Raw genomic sequence first — 16,043 nt, 5'->3', positions numbered from 1 at the left:
TTCTTTTAAATCATTTTAACTCTTGTACCAAATTGCTGATATCCACACATATATCTGTCAAAAACAGCACTTTTTAGGCTGTCGTATAAGTTGCTCCACTCCTATCTCCTATCCTGTATTCATACAAATAGATAATTTCCAGAATTACATATAGCTACATCAGCTGAAAGAACAAACAAAAAGCTGATACACATGATCTTCATTAGGGAATATTTGAAATACACAATTAAGGCTTACAGAACAAAATTTCAACTCTTATTCCACACTCCATAGTGTTACCTGGAAGTCTCCTTACAGTGTCTGTCACCACGCTTTTGGTTTTGGTTTGGTTTTTTTGGGTTTTTTTTTTTTTGGACAGTGAGCAGAAATTCATCAAATTTTAATCAGCATTCTCTCTTCTACCAGGCAGCAATAAAACTTTATAAAAGGCCCAGAAGCTCAGCTGTTACAAATTAGCATAAGTGGACCAATTTTAAAGGAGCCATGCTGATTTATACCAGATCAGAGTTTGGTTTTTGACAGCATTGTTTGATTTTTTTAATGTTTTAGTTATAATATGACAGTTAAATTTGCCCAGAGGCTTCATTAAAAAACCCAGTATTTTAGGCATGAGTATTTTAGGCAAAGGAGCCCAAGAACAACAAAATATGTCTTGTTGTATATAACAGTTGATATTAATCTCAAGTAGAAAACTAGGTCAGATGCATGATACCATTACAGTATCCCCTAAAATTGAACCAAGATTAGTATCAAAGGTCCAAGAGTATGATTGCTGTAAGACTCCAGCTGAGTAAGACAAACAATGAATGGGTTTGAACAGTGCAGGACAGTACAGCAAAGAACTGCATTTCTACATTATGAGACTGGATTATTAAAGTAAATATTAACAAAGACTTGAATTCTTATAGTTTTGTCAACATATCTGTTCATGGTTCTGCAGCCTGCAAATGGAGGTAACTCAAATCTTGAATCATAAGGACAAATCCTGGTCCCACTGAAGTTAAACAGAATCATGCTCCAGGAGAAAGAAACATTGATGTCAGGAAAGGAAATGTTTCGTTAGCTATCTAAAATCCATTTCTGCACACGTTTCTATTGTGTTATGTGCTAAAGTTTTAAGTAGGTGTTTCTTGGGCCTGTTTTTAAATAAAATTGTTCTATGGGAGACTTCCCTTTATTTAGCAAAGAAATTACAGTGATATCTAGTGTCCCTGTACCTCAGTATATAACCATAAGATAAGCACACATTTACACAACATAGCATTATTACACAGCTTTGTTCCCATCTTTCTTTCTTCCACTCATTGCAAAATCATCCTCTTTTCACAGAACAACTGACCCCTGCGAGGTCACTCCATCACCATATCGAGCTGTGTGGCATCAACAGCTACACTGTTGAAGATATGATGAAGCGGAATGCCGATTTATGAGAATTTTTATGCAGAGCTCCCACATCTGTGGTTACTCACTTACTGAACTCTAATCATTGTTTGAAGATTCAGAGATAAGCCTAGAATGCTGTGCTGGAAAGGGCTATCATGACCTCTTTTACAAGGGGAATACTTTTGCAGAATATCTTCAGGGAACACTTAAGAAACAAGGGAAATTCTAACTAGATCATATTACACATTTCTAAAATTAGAAACATTTAGTCTTTTCATAAAGGGCCTTAATATATCTAGTAATAGCTATTACTAGCATTTCAGATGCACATGGCTGGGGAAAGGAGGAAACTTACTTCCACAGCTTTGCAAAAGACACAATTCAGAATACCACATTTGAATGGGATCAAGATTAGTCTTCTGACTCCAGTCAAAAGAGTCATCTAATTCATTCTCCTGTCCTGTAACATAAGCAGTTATTCCAACAGCATTAGTAGCTAGATATTTGTTCAGTCAGTTCCTAAAACTCTGAAGATAAAGACCCATAATCTTTACAATGCTTTTCGCTACCTGTATTATCAGGCAGGTTTTCTAACTTCTAATCTGAATGTTCTTTGCTGAAGTTTAAGCCCATTATTTCTTGTATTATCAAAGATGGACAAAGAATATTGTTTACATTCTTTGAGAGTTTTAGATATTAGAAAACCATTATCACTTCTGTTCATATGTTTTCTTCCAAAGATATAGTTAAAAAATGTAAGGCCCACTTTCTCATTGGCATTAAACTGAACGACATGGCCAGCTCTAGTTTACTTGCTATTCTGCCAATTGATGTGGACAAGAACAAATTCCTACACAAGCACATTGACTGCAATGTGATTTCCTCAAGTTGCTTACTAACAATATAAAAATGAGCACAGCGTGGAAGTGTGCTATTAAAACTGCCAAGTGGAAGTATACTCCTGACTTTCAAGCATTACATGCATTCTGCCCTAAAGACATGCTTCTTCAAGGGACCAGCATTAAATGCTGTCAACAAGACTTTCTGTAACCAGTAATTATTTCTGATTTGACTTTAGGCAGCTTTGTAACAGCTTTTTAACTCTGCTAGTTCTATCATTATATATTTCAGGATATTTTAACTTTTGTATATTTGCTTTTCAACTACTTTTTTAGATACAAAGCTGTCACCATAGCATGCCTATGAAGTAGGCACCTCAGGTTTCCCAGAGAGGTGGTAGATGCCCCATCCCTGGAAACATTCAAGGTCAGGTTGGACGGGGCTCTGAGCAACCTGATCCAGTTGAAGATGTCCCTGCTCATTACAGGGGGGTTGGACTAGATGACCTTTAACGGTCCCTTCCAACCCAAAGATTCTATGACTTGGATGGAATTCAGATACAAAACCCAAAGCATGCTTGATTTGAATACAGCAGCAACTTAGCTGTAGCCAAGATTCTGCAAAAGTACCTGAGAAACACAATTTTAGCACATGGTACATAAAAAGGAGATGGCAAGTTTGGGTTAAACGGTTTGCAAGAGGGATACATTAATCTAGCTGTGACAGACAGAATTTCTCTATGACTCTGGGGATGACATGATGTAACCTAGAATATACAAAGAATGATACTACTGGTACTAATCTTGAATCACGCAGCTGAGAAGTGAAGTGATTTGACCCTTCAGAGTAGCACACTTTCTCATAAGCCTTTCTCCTCTTCCAGATTTAGCATAGGCCTTAGAAGATGTTGAGTCATTACTTGCCATTATTACTACCCTTTTCTCATTGCACCTCTGTTTAACTTTGTGCAGAAAGAAAAGATACAAATCTTGCCTGTGAACAGCTCTGTAGAAAACACTACTCAAAATTAAATCTTATCACGTGTACATAAAGCTCAGATTAAAAGGTGTTTGCACCATGCCATTACACATCAAAGCAACTACTATTTGCACATATAAACAGTAGAGTCTGATAAAATTTTTAACTAAAAGTTGTTAGGCAGTAGAACCATTGGGGTTTTGTATGTAGGTATACTCCATTGGTTGACATTAACCATATTCAAATAGAAAGAGAGCACAATATTGACAGAGCATCACCCTCATATACTGACACATGCAAATACAGTCCTCTCTGATCTTTATTCAAAGGTAGCATCTCAGTTTAAACAGCATGTCCATAGTACATCATATAGGGATTTTCCAAAGTTTTTGAAAAGTGGCAGCATCTCGATCTTTTCTAAACCAGGAAGAACATGGGAAGGAGACACAGAGGGGTATGAGACCACAGTTCAGAAACTTTCAGGATGCTTCAATCACAAGCTGCCTCCTGCCTCCTAAATGACAGCCTCCTGGGGCATGTTAATGACATTGCGCTACTTTAAGTAAGTTTTTTTTTAATGCATCTTTTCTCTATGCAAGTAGGGTGTCTAGGTCTCTCAGACAGCAAGCAGTAGTTGTCTGGCTTGAAATTGCTGTTTAGCTGGACTGCATTTTACAGTTGTTTTTTGTGGGCACTATTTTCAGAGGACACAGTACCAGGTTAAAAGTTATGCCTTCTTTAGGAATCTGAGAATATTTTGTCACCTCAGTGCAGACCATGTTTTCAGGGCACAAAACAAGGGAATGCAGCAGTCCGTTATGTATGTTGCTGGATCTTTCTACCAGAGATGCCCCCTTCTGCACTTAGCAGGTATGCCAGCGCCACTGAAATCTACATCTCCTCACAACTAAGTGACACTGCCCTAGAGGCTTCACATGTTGTATTCCAGTTGACTAACAAATGCTGTCTTGTTTTTGGAGAAGCTGCTGCAGCACTGCAATTGCTTCTGGTTACATGATATTTTAAAGGAAATTCTCCTTCAGGAATTTTAATTAACTGTTGGAGCCACAGGGTTAAAAAGCCTAGTCTCAGAGCTGGAAGAGGGAGGTATGACACACAACAGTAGGAATAATGTTTAAAAAGAACCTATAGTAGTGGTGGTATTAAAGGTTTCTGTGCTCTTTTTCTGCTGAAGATGAAATGTTCATGTGGGCAACCTTTTTTCCTCTGTACGTTACAATCTGAAAAGAGGCTTGTCCTTGACAACTTTATTGGACCACTAATATTTCTCAGTGGTAAGACACTTTCTTTTCTTTAGCCCCTTTAGTCCCTTCTTGCTCTCATCAACCTGTCCTTAGCCAAAAGGAATAAACATGGGAGCCATAAAAACAGGAGAATTAAATAGTACGTGGGGTCTTCATTATACTGTCTACACCCACCGATGGAAAAACCTCAAGTAGACAAATAGATGGGGCAAGTTGAAGGAACTCTGCTTTCCTGAACATCCCTTCCTCTGAAAGGATTTCCTTTCTCAAAGGTTTATTCTTCCACAAATATTTCTCTGATCTTCCTCCGAGTGCATCCTCCAATTAGTCACACTAATAAATAAGATACTATTTACTGATAAGAAATAAGCATAATCCCCATTTTTTTAACATGAAAGATTTCTATGAGAGAATCCTTCTCATTTTCAGTTGAATATCAAAGTGTGTGGGTTTTACTTTTCATTTTTGTGTCAAGTAAGGTGTAAGCATTTTTTGGAATAAATGGTAAGGAAAAGTAAAGCAACTCAAAAATCAATCTTGAAGTGACTCAGCTGAACGACAAGCTACATACAATTTATTCCAACAAAAAAATGCATTGAGTTTGGGAAAAAAACTTGTTCAGCATTTGGAAGATAGAACAAAAAAATATAAAATGAGCTAAACATTGAAGTTGAATCTGCATTATCATTGTTGTTATTATTATTAATGTCATTATTATGACACAGCTGTTATCAGAAGGCACAGGGATAAGGTTCATATCCTTCCTCTGTCAGCTTTAATCACAGAATCACAGAATCACTAGGTTGGAAAGGACCTTCAAGATCATCAAGTCCAACCATTAATCCAGCACCACCATGTTCCCTAAACCATGTCCTGAAGCGCCACATCCACACGTTTTTTGAACACTTCCAGAGATGGCGACTCCACCACCTCCCTGGGCAGCCTGTTCCAATGCCTGACCACCCTCTCAGTGAAGAAATTTTTCCTAATATCCAATCTAAACCTCCCCTGGCGCAACTTGAGGCTATTCCCTCTTGTCCTATCACTAGTTACTTGGGAGAAGAGACCGACACCCTCGTCGCCACAACCCCCTTTCAGGTAGTTGTAGAGAGCGATAAGGTCTCCCCTCAGCCTCCTCTTCTCCAGACTAAACAACCCCAGTTCCCTCAGCCGCTCCTCATAAGACTCGTGCTCCATCCCCCTCACGAGCTTCATTGCCCTTCTCTGGACACACTCCAGCACCTCAGCATCCTTCTTGTAGTGAGGGGCCCAAAACTGAACACAGGATTCAAGGTGCGGCCTCACCAGTGCCGAGTACAGGGGCACAATCACTTCCCTACTCCTGCTGGCCACACTATTCCTGATACAGGCCAGGACGCTGTTGGCCTTCTTGGCCACCTGGGCACACTGCCGGCTCATGTTCAGCCAGCTGTCAACCAGCACCCCCAGGTCCCTTTCCGCCGGGCAGCTCTCCAGCCGCTCCTCCCCAAGCCTGTAGCATTGCATGGGGTTGTTGTGGCCAAAGTGCAGGACCCTGCACTTCGCCTTATTAAACCTCATACAGTTGGCCTCTGCCCATTGATCCAGCCTGTCCAGATCCCTCTGCAGAGCCCTCCTACCCTCCAGCAGATCAACACTCCCACCCAACTTGGTGTCATCTGCAAACTTACTGAGGGAGCACTCGATTCCCTCATCCAGATCATCAATAAAGATATTGAACAAGACCGGCCCCAGAACCGAGTCCTGGGAAACACCGCTTGTGACCGGCCGCCAGCCGGATTTAACGCCGTTCACCACAACTCTCTGGGCTCGGCCATCCAGCCAGTTCCTCACCCAGCGAAGAGTAAACCCGTCCAAGCCACGAGCCGCCAGTTTCTCCAGGAGAATGCTGTGTGAGACGCTGTCAAAGGCTTTACTAAAGTCCAGGTAGACAACGTCCACAGTCTTTCCCTCATCCACTAGGCGGGTCACCTGGTCATAGAAGGAGATCAGGTTGGTCAAGCAGGACCTGCCTTTCATGAACCCATGCTGGCTGGGCCTGATGCCTTGGTTGTCCTGCAGGTGCCCTGTGAGCACTCTCAAGACCAACCGCTCCATAATCTTCCACGGTACAGAGGTCAGGCTGACAGGCCTGTAGCTCCCGGGATCCTCCTTCCGGCCTTTCTTTTAGACAGGCGTCACATTGGCAAGCCTCCAGTCTTCTGGGACCTCCCCTGTTAACCAGGACTGCTGATAAACGATGGAGAGTGGCTTGGAAAGCTCCTCCGCCAGCTCTCTCAGTACTCTCGGGTGGATCCCATCAGGCCCCATAGACTTGTGGTGTCCAGGTGGTTTAGCATGTCCTTGACTGCTTCCTCCTGGATTATGAGGAGTACATTGTGCTCTCCATCCCCATCTTCCAGCTCAGGGGGCTGAATACCCTGTGGATACCTGGACTGGCTATTAAAGACTGAGGCAAAGAAGGCATTAAGTACCTCAGCCTTGTCCTCGTCCTTGGAGACAATGTTCCCCGCCATATCCAGTAGGGGATGGAGATTCTCCTTGCCTCTCTTTTTGTTGTTAATATATTTGTAAAAACATTTTTTATTATCCTTTACGACTGTGGCCAGACTGAGCTCTAGCTGGGCTTTTGCCTTTCTAATTTTGCTTGACCTAACGAGATCCTTGTACTCTTCGTGAGTTGCCTGCCCCTTCTTCCAGAGGTGACAAACTCTCCTCTTTTCCCTGAGTCCCAGCAAAATCTCCCTGTTCAGCCAGGCCGGTCACCTTCCCCGCCAGCTCTTCTTACGGCACATGGGTAAGGTACTTCCAGTTTTGCTGTACTTCCAGTTTGCTTAAGTTTTTTTCTTAACAAGTACATTAATATTATTGTTTTTAAATAGATTATATATTCCCAAAGCATTCTTATTCTTAAGGGTTTTTTTATCCAGTTTAGCACAGACAAAAATGTCAATACTATTGCTGTCCATTAAACAACATAACTTATTCTCTTAATATTACCTCATTTGTTTTTAAACAGCCTCAGGCTGTTAAAAACTGAGGAAGTCTGTTTCATAATATCTTAAAAACAAGGTTCAAGTGCAAGTAATTTCTGGGTTTAGAGCATATACATACAGTAATACATATGTATGGATTAATGGCATATGGATTTAATGTGTTGTTAACAACTTATTCAAAGTCATTTTTGTTTAGCATGTGCTAAAGAAATTCTGCTGGGTAGAATAATTTTCATACTTATGGGGAGCAATCTTCAACAAATTAGAAGAAAAACGGAGTGAAACAGGAGACACCCCCATCCTTCCCAACAGTAGTCTTATAACAAGATAAACTTTTTTTCTTATGATACTTGAATCAGGTCTTCTGTGTTTATTAACCTTCTCCACTCAGCTTCCACTACCCCTGCAAATACTGCAACTTCCGTCTGCTGTTTAATGTCACTCAGCTATATCCCTATGGATTTTTTTTTTGGGGGGAACATCTTTTTGAATTCTTGCTGCTTCTCTCAGTGAAGTTCATGACAGAGAGTTCGTTGAGTTCAAAGTGAGTAGGGACAGGTTACCATCTGATTATAAAATAATTAGTTCTCATCACTAGATACACTACCTTTTGTTAACGTGATGCTATGGGTATTTCCTTGTCATGTGAACCTATCTAGGTAGAGAAAAAATCACCCTTTCGGGAATGGTAAAGGATAGGTCATTGTGAATCATTGCTCCTTTTCACTAAAACTGAAATAATTCTAGCACTAGGAAAATAAATTAGTAGAACCATACTCAGAAAATATCTGCAAGTTTCAGTGCACTCTCCAGCCTCTTAAAACAGTATCTGGTCACTGCCGGGTCACTCTCTCCCCTAAATGAGCTCCACTCAGTTGTATAGCTTTAGTCCTAGGTGAAAATTTCAACAAATTCATATAATCTATGCTATTTTCTCTCAGCTCCTGATAAAAATCCTATTAGGACAGCTTGATGTCTCTGGCAACAGGCATAGCTGGTAAGCTCCAGTGGGAAGGTAAATCATCATCCACTTTGAAACATGTCATGAGTGGATGCCTCCAAAACAAAAATATGTATTTTTATAATAACTTCTCTAATATTGGCCAGGCTTTGTAGCCTACAGCTTCAGAACAAAGACCCTCATGATCTCAACTGTCATACTTGCCCCAGTCCATGCAGGACACATTAGCTGTACATTCTAGCTAAGACTTCTGTGTCATACTGTTAACCTTAATTTGGTAAGTTGTGAGCATTAACACCGCTGTTAACAAAGAACTTCCAAACTTTATTTATTGCCTCTCATATAGTCAGGGAAATAAAATTAAAAGAATTTTTTAAAGGAAATACAAAAAGACCTTTTAAAGATTTTGTATTTGAGGACATTCATGCAACATGGCCTTTCACAACAACCACCTGTGTGCTTGCACCTTGATGACCTCCAAGTCATTAAAATTTAAGAGGTCTATTCACAAGGCAGCGTCTCTTACCTCCCTCTGTTGTAACTGTGGACTCTTTCACAATATAGGTGTTTATAAAGGAGAAATGCATACCTGAGAGAGAGAATAATGAGCTGTACTACCACAGACCCACTTTTTATCCATTAATTATTTAGCATATCCACAAAAGACTAAACATTTAGACCTACTGGGTCCCCACCACATGTATGAAAAGTATAATAGTAATTTGTCAACTCCATACCTTACTCTGGAAAATTATCCTCATTATAAAATATTTATTTATCTGTATATACATAAAGTAATAGAAATAACAATGCTTGCAAAATGATCTAGTGAAGAGAAGATCAAAATATCAAATCATCAAAATGCAATCAAAAAATGCAATGCCACAGTATGAACAACAAAAACCTACATAAAGTTGCCAAAATATAGCACTGACCCCAGTTTAAAATATTTGTGCCATAGGGACTAAAATGTAAGACTGAAGTTAAGTACTTGATTTCATAGTTTCCATGCAGACATTTTATACCTGTCATCTTGCTGTCTTGGTTGGCAAACACACAAGGTGCCCTGAACCCCTGTGGGATACTGCTGTGGGAAATACAGCCTCATTGGCACCAAAAACAATTCAGCATGGTTGAAGAGAAATAAGAGCTGAAACATTGTCTGATGGTAGTCTTAAGTTACAATCATGAGAAATAAAAACTATTCATGGAGACATCATCAGAGGTAAACCAAGTAGGCTGATACAAATAAGTGCATTCTACAGTTACGCAGCAGATAAAGGATAGGCTTTGTAAACACTGTAAGCGCATTTATGATTTACTAACCCCTTTGCATTAGTTAATTACCATCTCTACTTTCCAAAGCAAACAGCTTTTTCCTAAGGAGTCATGATTCAAGTGAGCTAAAATTGTGACTACAATTAAACAGACAAAATACCTATTTTTAGAGCTTCTGCTGTTCTTGATCTGAATTACAAGCTGCATGTACCTTTTAAGCAGGCTTTACTTCTGAAGCCAAAGTTCTCTCACATGAATACAGTAAGTGTGATGGAAATAACGTATCATTTTAAGCAAAAAATCTTCAACTTTGGATAGACATTGGTCAGTTTCCCAATCGCTACATAAATCAAAGTGGATATCCTCAAGGATTTTAAGGACTCCAAAAGCAAACATGGATAGCATTTAATCAAATTGGTGTGGGATACGGAATCCAAACAGCATCTTTCCTTACCAGTCACAGTCCCTGAAAAAGCATTCACAACTTGAAGAATAAAACTTACGTATACTTACGCATCTCTTGTCTGAAAAATAAATCTGTAGTTTATAAAAAGGATTTATTTATTTATTTGTTTAAAGAACACTGCAAAATACTCATCACTTCTGATCAAATGGAGTACAGTACCACCTCCTACCTTGTCTTTGCAAAAGAAACGTTTCTTCCTAAAATGAAAAATGTGAACCACCACTATGGTTTTGCCTTTCAAATTAAACAAAAGAGATATTTTTGAAATAAACAAATGATAGTTCCTCGTCAGACTTTAAATGTCGTTCCTCTTCAACATTTTCTCCTTGTAATGTCTTTCCTACCGCATCAAAAAAAATGTGTAAATTCAGCTTGCATTTCATATTATTTGCCAGACAAAAATAGGAAAAGAACAAAAAACAACAGGAAAAGAAAGGGAAAAAAGTTCATCAGTATCTCTCATGCACATATTTTCACCTCTTTCCTAGGACACTGTAAGTGTCTGAGGCAAACACTGTGAAATCTAACTTCCAACAATGAATCCTTGTAAGGAAACCTATATGGTTTATGACCTGTAACAGGTATTTCAAGTGTAGAAAAGACATCTTTAGCTGTAGAAAAAGGAGATAAAGTATGGTATAACCTTCCACTTCAAGGCATATTCTGAGAACATATCCCCTTTACAAGTCATGCAGTATGGTTATTGCTGCCTTTGTGTATGTCCATAGTTATCAGAAGCCTTAATGACTGTGCTTTATACACACAAATTGTAAAAAACAGAACAAATCAAAGTTAGGCCCTTCCCCAAGGAACTTACACATACAAGACAAAAGACAAATAACTACTTACAATGGAAATTGGGGGGGGGGGGGAGTTCCTCACAGACCTAAAAAATGGACTTTTTGTTGATATTTGTTGATATTGCTCATTAAAAAGACACCCTATGCTGAAGTTACCAAAAGAACATATGCCTAACACATTCTATTTCTTTAATACAAGGTAACAGAAGAAAGAAAATACTGGTATATAATATTGTATGTGAGTGCTCAAACCTATAATCATGCTAAAAGGTGAACACTTAAGGACAGCTATAGCCCATATTATAGATGGTGTAAAGTCACATACCAGATTTCCCTTTCTAGAAGAACAGAAATAAAAAATAAAGAAAGGGGAGAGAGAAGTTAAAAGACCTTAAGTCACTAGGGGCTTGCACAGCCTTGCATCTCCTACTTCACACCGCAATGATGAAAACTCCTCTGGGCAAAATGAATCCATGATCTTATTAAAGCCATGGGAACTATCTTTTAATTTGCATGGGCCATAGTTTTACTAAGGTTATTGAGGGACCCGTGCACATTGAATACATTACCTGTGAACACATCAAGGCAGGAAATGAAATACAGAAAGTTCTGTGGAGCAAGTATCAATAATTAATGCTTTTTCCATTGATTTTTCAGACTCTCATACCATATTACAGAGAGGGTGTCCAAAAAATCATTGTCAATGACCATAGCTTGACCATAGACTATGTAACACGTAGGAAAATATACACTGTATTTAATAACATAACATCAGAACTAATAGTATTTGCTGTGTGGATATCATGAATTGTATTACACTGCACAGTCACAAAGAAACTTCTTGTGATAGGAGCAGGTAAGAAGTTCTTATGAACAGCTTAGTTCATATAAGTCAACATTAGGGCCTGAGAAAGAAGATGAAAATAGGATGCCTCACAAACCAATACTTTTTTTAATATGAGTTCTGAGGAAAGGAACCAGAGGGTTTTTCTGAGGAAGAATTAACTAATTACTGATTTTAAAAATATCAAATTGGTTTGCAGCAAGCTGTATTTTGCCTGTAGCATAATATAAGCAATGGTTTATATACAAGTAGCAATTTCTAAATGAGACAAATATTCTGAATACTTACATTATTGTTAGTTATATTTTTAAATCTATTTCTAGAATGTATCCTATATGCCTTTGAGATATCTGGAAGGTAATCCCTCAGCAGGAGGTAGTCATGCATACAATGATACAATTTAGGGCTCAAAATGTGGAACTGGTGATGCAGTTAGAAAATCAGATAATTCCTGACAAGGAATAACTTACTATTTAATTAGCTAACTCATATAGAATGTCACTTGATAAAAATTCTAATATCAAAGAAAATTTTTGGGTGAAAAAATATTCGAGAGGCGCTTGCAAGCCACTATGCTTTGATTTGGATTAAGATTTTGACCACTTCCAAGTTTGAAAGTGTTAACATAAAAACTGATATCCATAGAAACTGCCATGTCTGCCTATTAAAATGAAGGTTTCACTGGCACATGGAACCCTTCGGGGGGGGGGGGGGCAGTTTTTGGTTTTGGGGTTTTTTTGTTTGTTTTAACAGAACAGTATCTTTCTTTTTTTCTCTTTCTTTGTAGGATGGCAGACTGCCCTGCTTTTACATGCAGAAAAATTTTTGCCTTTGTAAGAGCTTATTCTCTTCTGCCAACCTATCGGATTTGCTCACCTCTGTAATTAATGAACCAAAAACAGCAATGGATCTGAAAAAGGCTGTATCAGCTTTTTATCAGCTTTACTGATCAGGAAAAAAAGCAAACACCACTTCAGCTCATGACAATATCAGAGTTTCATGAATAACGTCTTGAGGAGCTGGTTTTTAAACAAAATAAAGGACCACAGAATTAATTTACTTGGGGCTTAAAGCTACAGTCACCTATTTTAACTTTATTCCAAAATTACTCCCCTCTCATACTGTTGTGCAGTCATCAGTACTGGATGCAGTACTCCCACTGGGGTCTCACCAGAGCAGAACAGAGGGGCAGAACCACTTCCCTCACCCTGCTGGCCACTCTTCTTTAGATGCAGCCAAGGAGACAGTTGGCCTTCTGGGCTGTGAGGGCACATTGCCGGCTCATGTCCAGCTTTTCATCCACCAAGTACCCCCCAAGTCCTTGTCGGCAGGGTTGCTCTCCATCCCTTCATCCCCCTGCCTCGATTGATACCGGGCGTTGCTTTCACTGGGGGTACGCTTTCTTTGACTTTCCTTTTCTGGCTGACATACCTATAGAAGGCCTTCTTATTATTCTTTGCATCCCTTGCCATGTTCAGCTCCAACCACGCCTTGGCCTTCCTGACCTCGACCCTACACAACCAGGAAGCGTCCCTATACTCATCCCAGGATACCTGCCCCTGCTTTCACTGCCTGTGCATTTCCTTCTTGCCCTTCAGGTCTCCACTCAGTCATACTGAACTCTTGCCTTCCTTTCCTGACTTCTTACACCTGGGGATCAAGAGCTCTTGCGCTCTATGGAAAGCATCCTTAAAGATCTGCCATCTCTGTTCTGTTCCCTTGTCCCTGAGGGCAGTTTCCCAGGGGGTCCCTATTGACTAACTCCCTGAAAAGCTGGAATTTTGCTTTCAGGGTCCTGACTTTACTCTTAGTTGGCCCCATATCCCTCAGGACTGCAAACCCCACCAGTGCATGAATCAAGAATCTGTAGTTAAATTTGCAGATTTAAAGTATTAGTAGCATCCTCCAAGCTGTAATTATACTCTTGCTTGCTAGCAAAACCAAAAACCTGACAAATCTGGAAAAGAAACACTTCTAGCACTGTTAGAAGATAAAAAGACATTATTATTTTTCTAATTGTATTTTACTGTACTTAATGTATTTATTGCATTTAGTTAGCAAACATACATGAATTTTGTATATGTATGAGCCACATACATCATAAATATAATGCTGCAATATACAGTGGAGTATTAGGATAGGTGCTGCAGATATGGCTGATAGAACTCTTATGCTCCCTTGGAGATATTTCTAAGGTTTGGTCTTCAGCTGCTGTAAAAACCCACTTTGCTTCCCTCTTCATGTCTGGTCCTGGGTCTGTGTGGCAGATGGTTAAAAATTCAGTGTATCCCAGAGAGATAGTTTTTAACCATTCTCCTCCTCCCCAAAAGCCATCCGAAAATGTAGACAATTTATGTTGTGCGATAGGTTGGCCAGTGTCTCAGTATTGCACAACCAACCTGTGATGGAGGTTAGGAAAAGAAGGCAACACAGCTGGGAAAGAGGAGATAAAATTGCTTTGCTTACTCTACTACAGCAAAAAAAATTGTAGTTTGAGAACTGAAGAAAGCACTATGCAACCCTTTATTACAGGTGGTGGTGATCTGTATTACAGAATCAGCTCTCAAAAGTAAAGGGATAGGTCCAAGCAGTGATGGTTTGATTAGTATCAGCACTTGAATCCTCAAGATGTCTCCACCAGTACTCAGTGGTATAGTGGTATGTGGGCACAGAATCAAGCTCATCTATTTTTCCCGACAAAAATATATATAAAATGTTTGTTTTTTCTTTTCAGGACACTAGATTTAAAGTCAGCTGATTTGAAACATTTACATTTTTGCTTTCAGGTATGTCACTAGAAAAATGCAAGCATGGACCTGAAGTTAAACAGCATATAAGGCGAGAGAGGCAAGTATGAAAAACTGGAGTTACAACATGTAAAAATAAAATGAGAAAGCTACAAGTTTTCATTTTCTGTATGATATTAGAACTTTAAAAAATATGCAGACTTGTCATAGGCCAAAGTAGACAGGAGTGATGCTAAGGAGGTCAGGAGGGGTTGTGTGAGGAGCAACACATGGAGAACATATTCATGTGTTCTCAGGCTGACAGAGTCAACTGTATCAAAGCTCATCTGATAAAGACTGAAACTTCTAGGCTTATCTTTTTTTTTCCTTCCGCCAGTCAGCCTATCACATTTGTAAAGAGGTATTAAAAACCTGGAAACAAATGCCAAGACAATCATCTATAAGATAGGATCAAGTTTTTTTCATGTGGTCACACAATGTCAATGGGACATCTACGAGCACAAATAGCACGAAATGCAAAAACTGCAGAATAGCGTTCCACATGCCTCAAATCATACCCTGACACTTTCACGTCATGGCAGCAGCTCTTTATTTCACAGTTAAACCAGTCCTAAAAATCATTATGTTATGGAAAAGAAAGCAAGGCAATAATCTCCCTATATCCAATTTAAATTTTTATCAAGTTATTTATTTTTATGACGTGTGAATGATTTTGACATGAGCAAAATCTAGCCATTCATCTTCCCCCCTCCATTACGTTTAAGACTGCATATGCAAATGCTTTCCGTTTTCTTCAGCTATGCTAATTAACACACATCTACTTAAAGTTTTTATGTTTTCTTGTAAATATCTAATATGAGCCAGAGATGGTCATGCATCTGAGGCAACAGGGGCCTTCAGTACAAAAGCCACCAACTATTTCATGTGCATTTTGTTATGCACTCCACCAATATCTGGCTTTTCCACTTTAGAACCAATCCTATATCATACCAAGGACTACAAAAAAACAAGAAAACATTAGTTCCAGAAAATATGATTGTGTGGAAGATATATTGCAAACATACAAGAAATGACAGCTATGAAACCATGTAAGTCTGGGCTGAACTACTTTCCCCATGAAAGCTAAAGCAATAAACAAACAATCCCTGTTAAAATAAACAAACACGTTATTCTAACCTGCATTTAGAGAAAGTTCATCACCTTTTTTGGCTATTAACTAACCTCAAGCTTTTCTGTCACTTATTGGAACACACTTTATTCAGATTTTATTTTATAATGTTTATAACAAAATTTAAGCCTCTCTTGGATGCTTATGTTTATGCCATTTTTAAAGGAGCTGGTCTCTCCAGAGATTCTGGGCATGAAAATTGTTTCTACAGGGGGCCATAGTTGAATTTTGGGATCAGGTTAAAACAGGCATGCAGAAGCCTCCTAGGCAATCTAACAAGGGCTACCACTGCAGCTTTGGCTTCCCCTTTTCCTCAC

The sequence above is a fragment of the Phaethon aethereus genome, assembly GCF_964289735.1.
Source record: "Phaethon aethereus genome assembly, chromosome: 5".
In the NCBI taxonomy this organism is placed as follows: Eukaryota; Metazoa; Chordata; class Aves; order Phaethontiformes; family Phaethontidae; genus Phaethon; species Phaethon aethereus.
The sequence above is the reverse complement of the archived record's forward strand: the minus strand, read 5'-3'. Positions refer to the sequence as shown.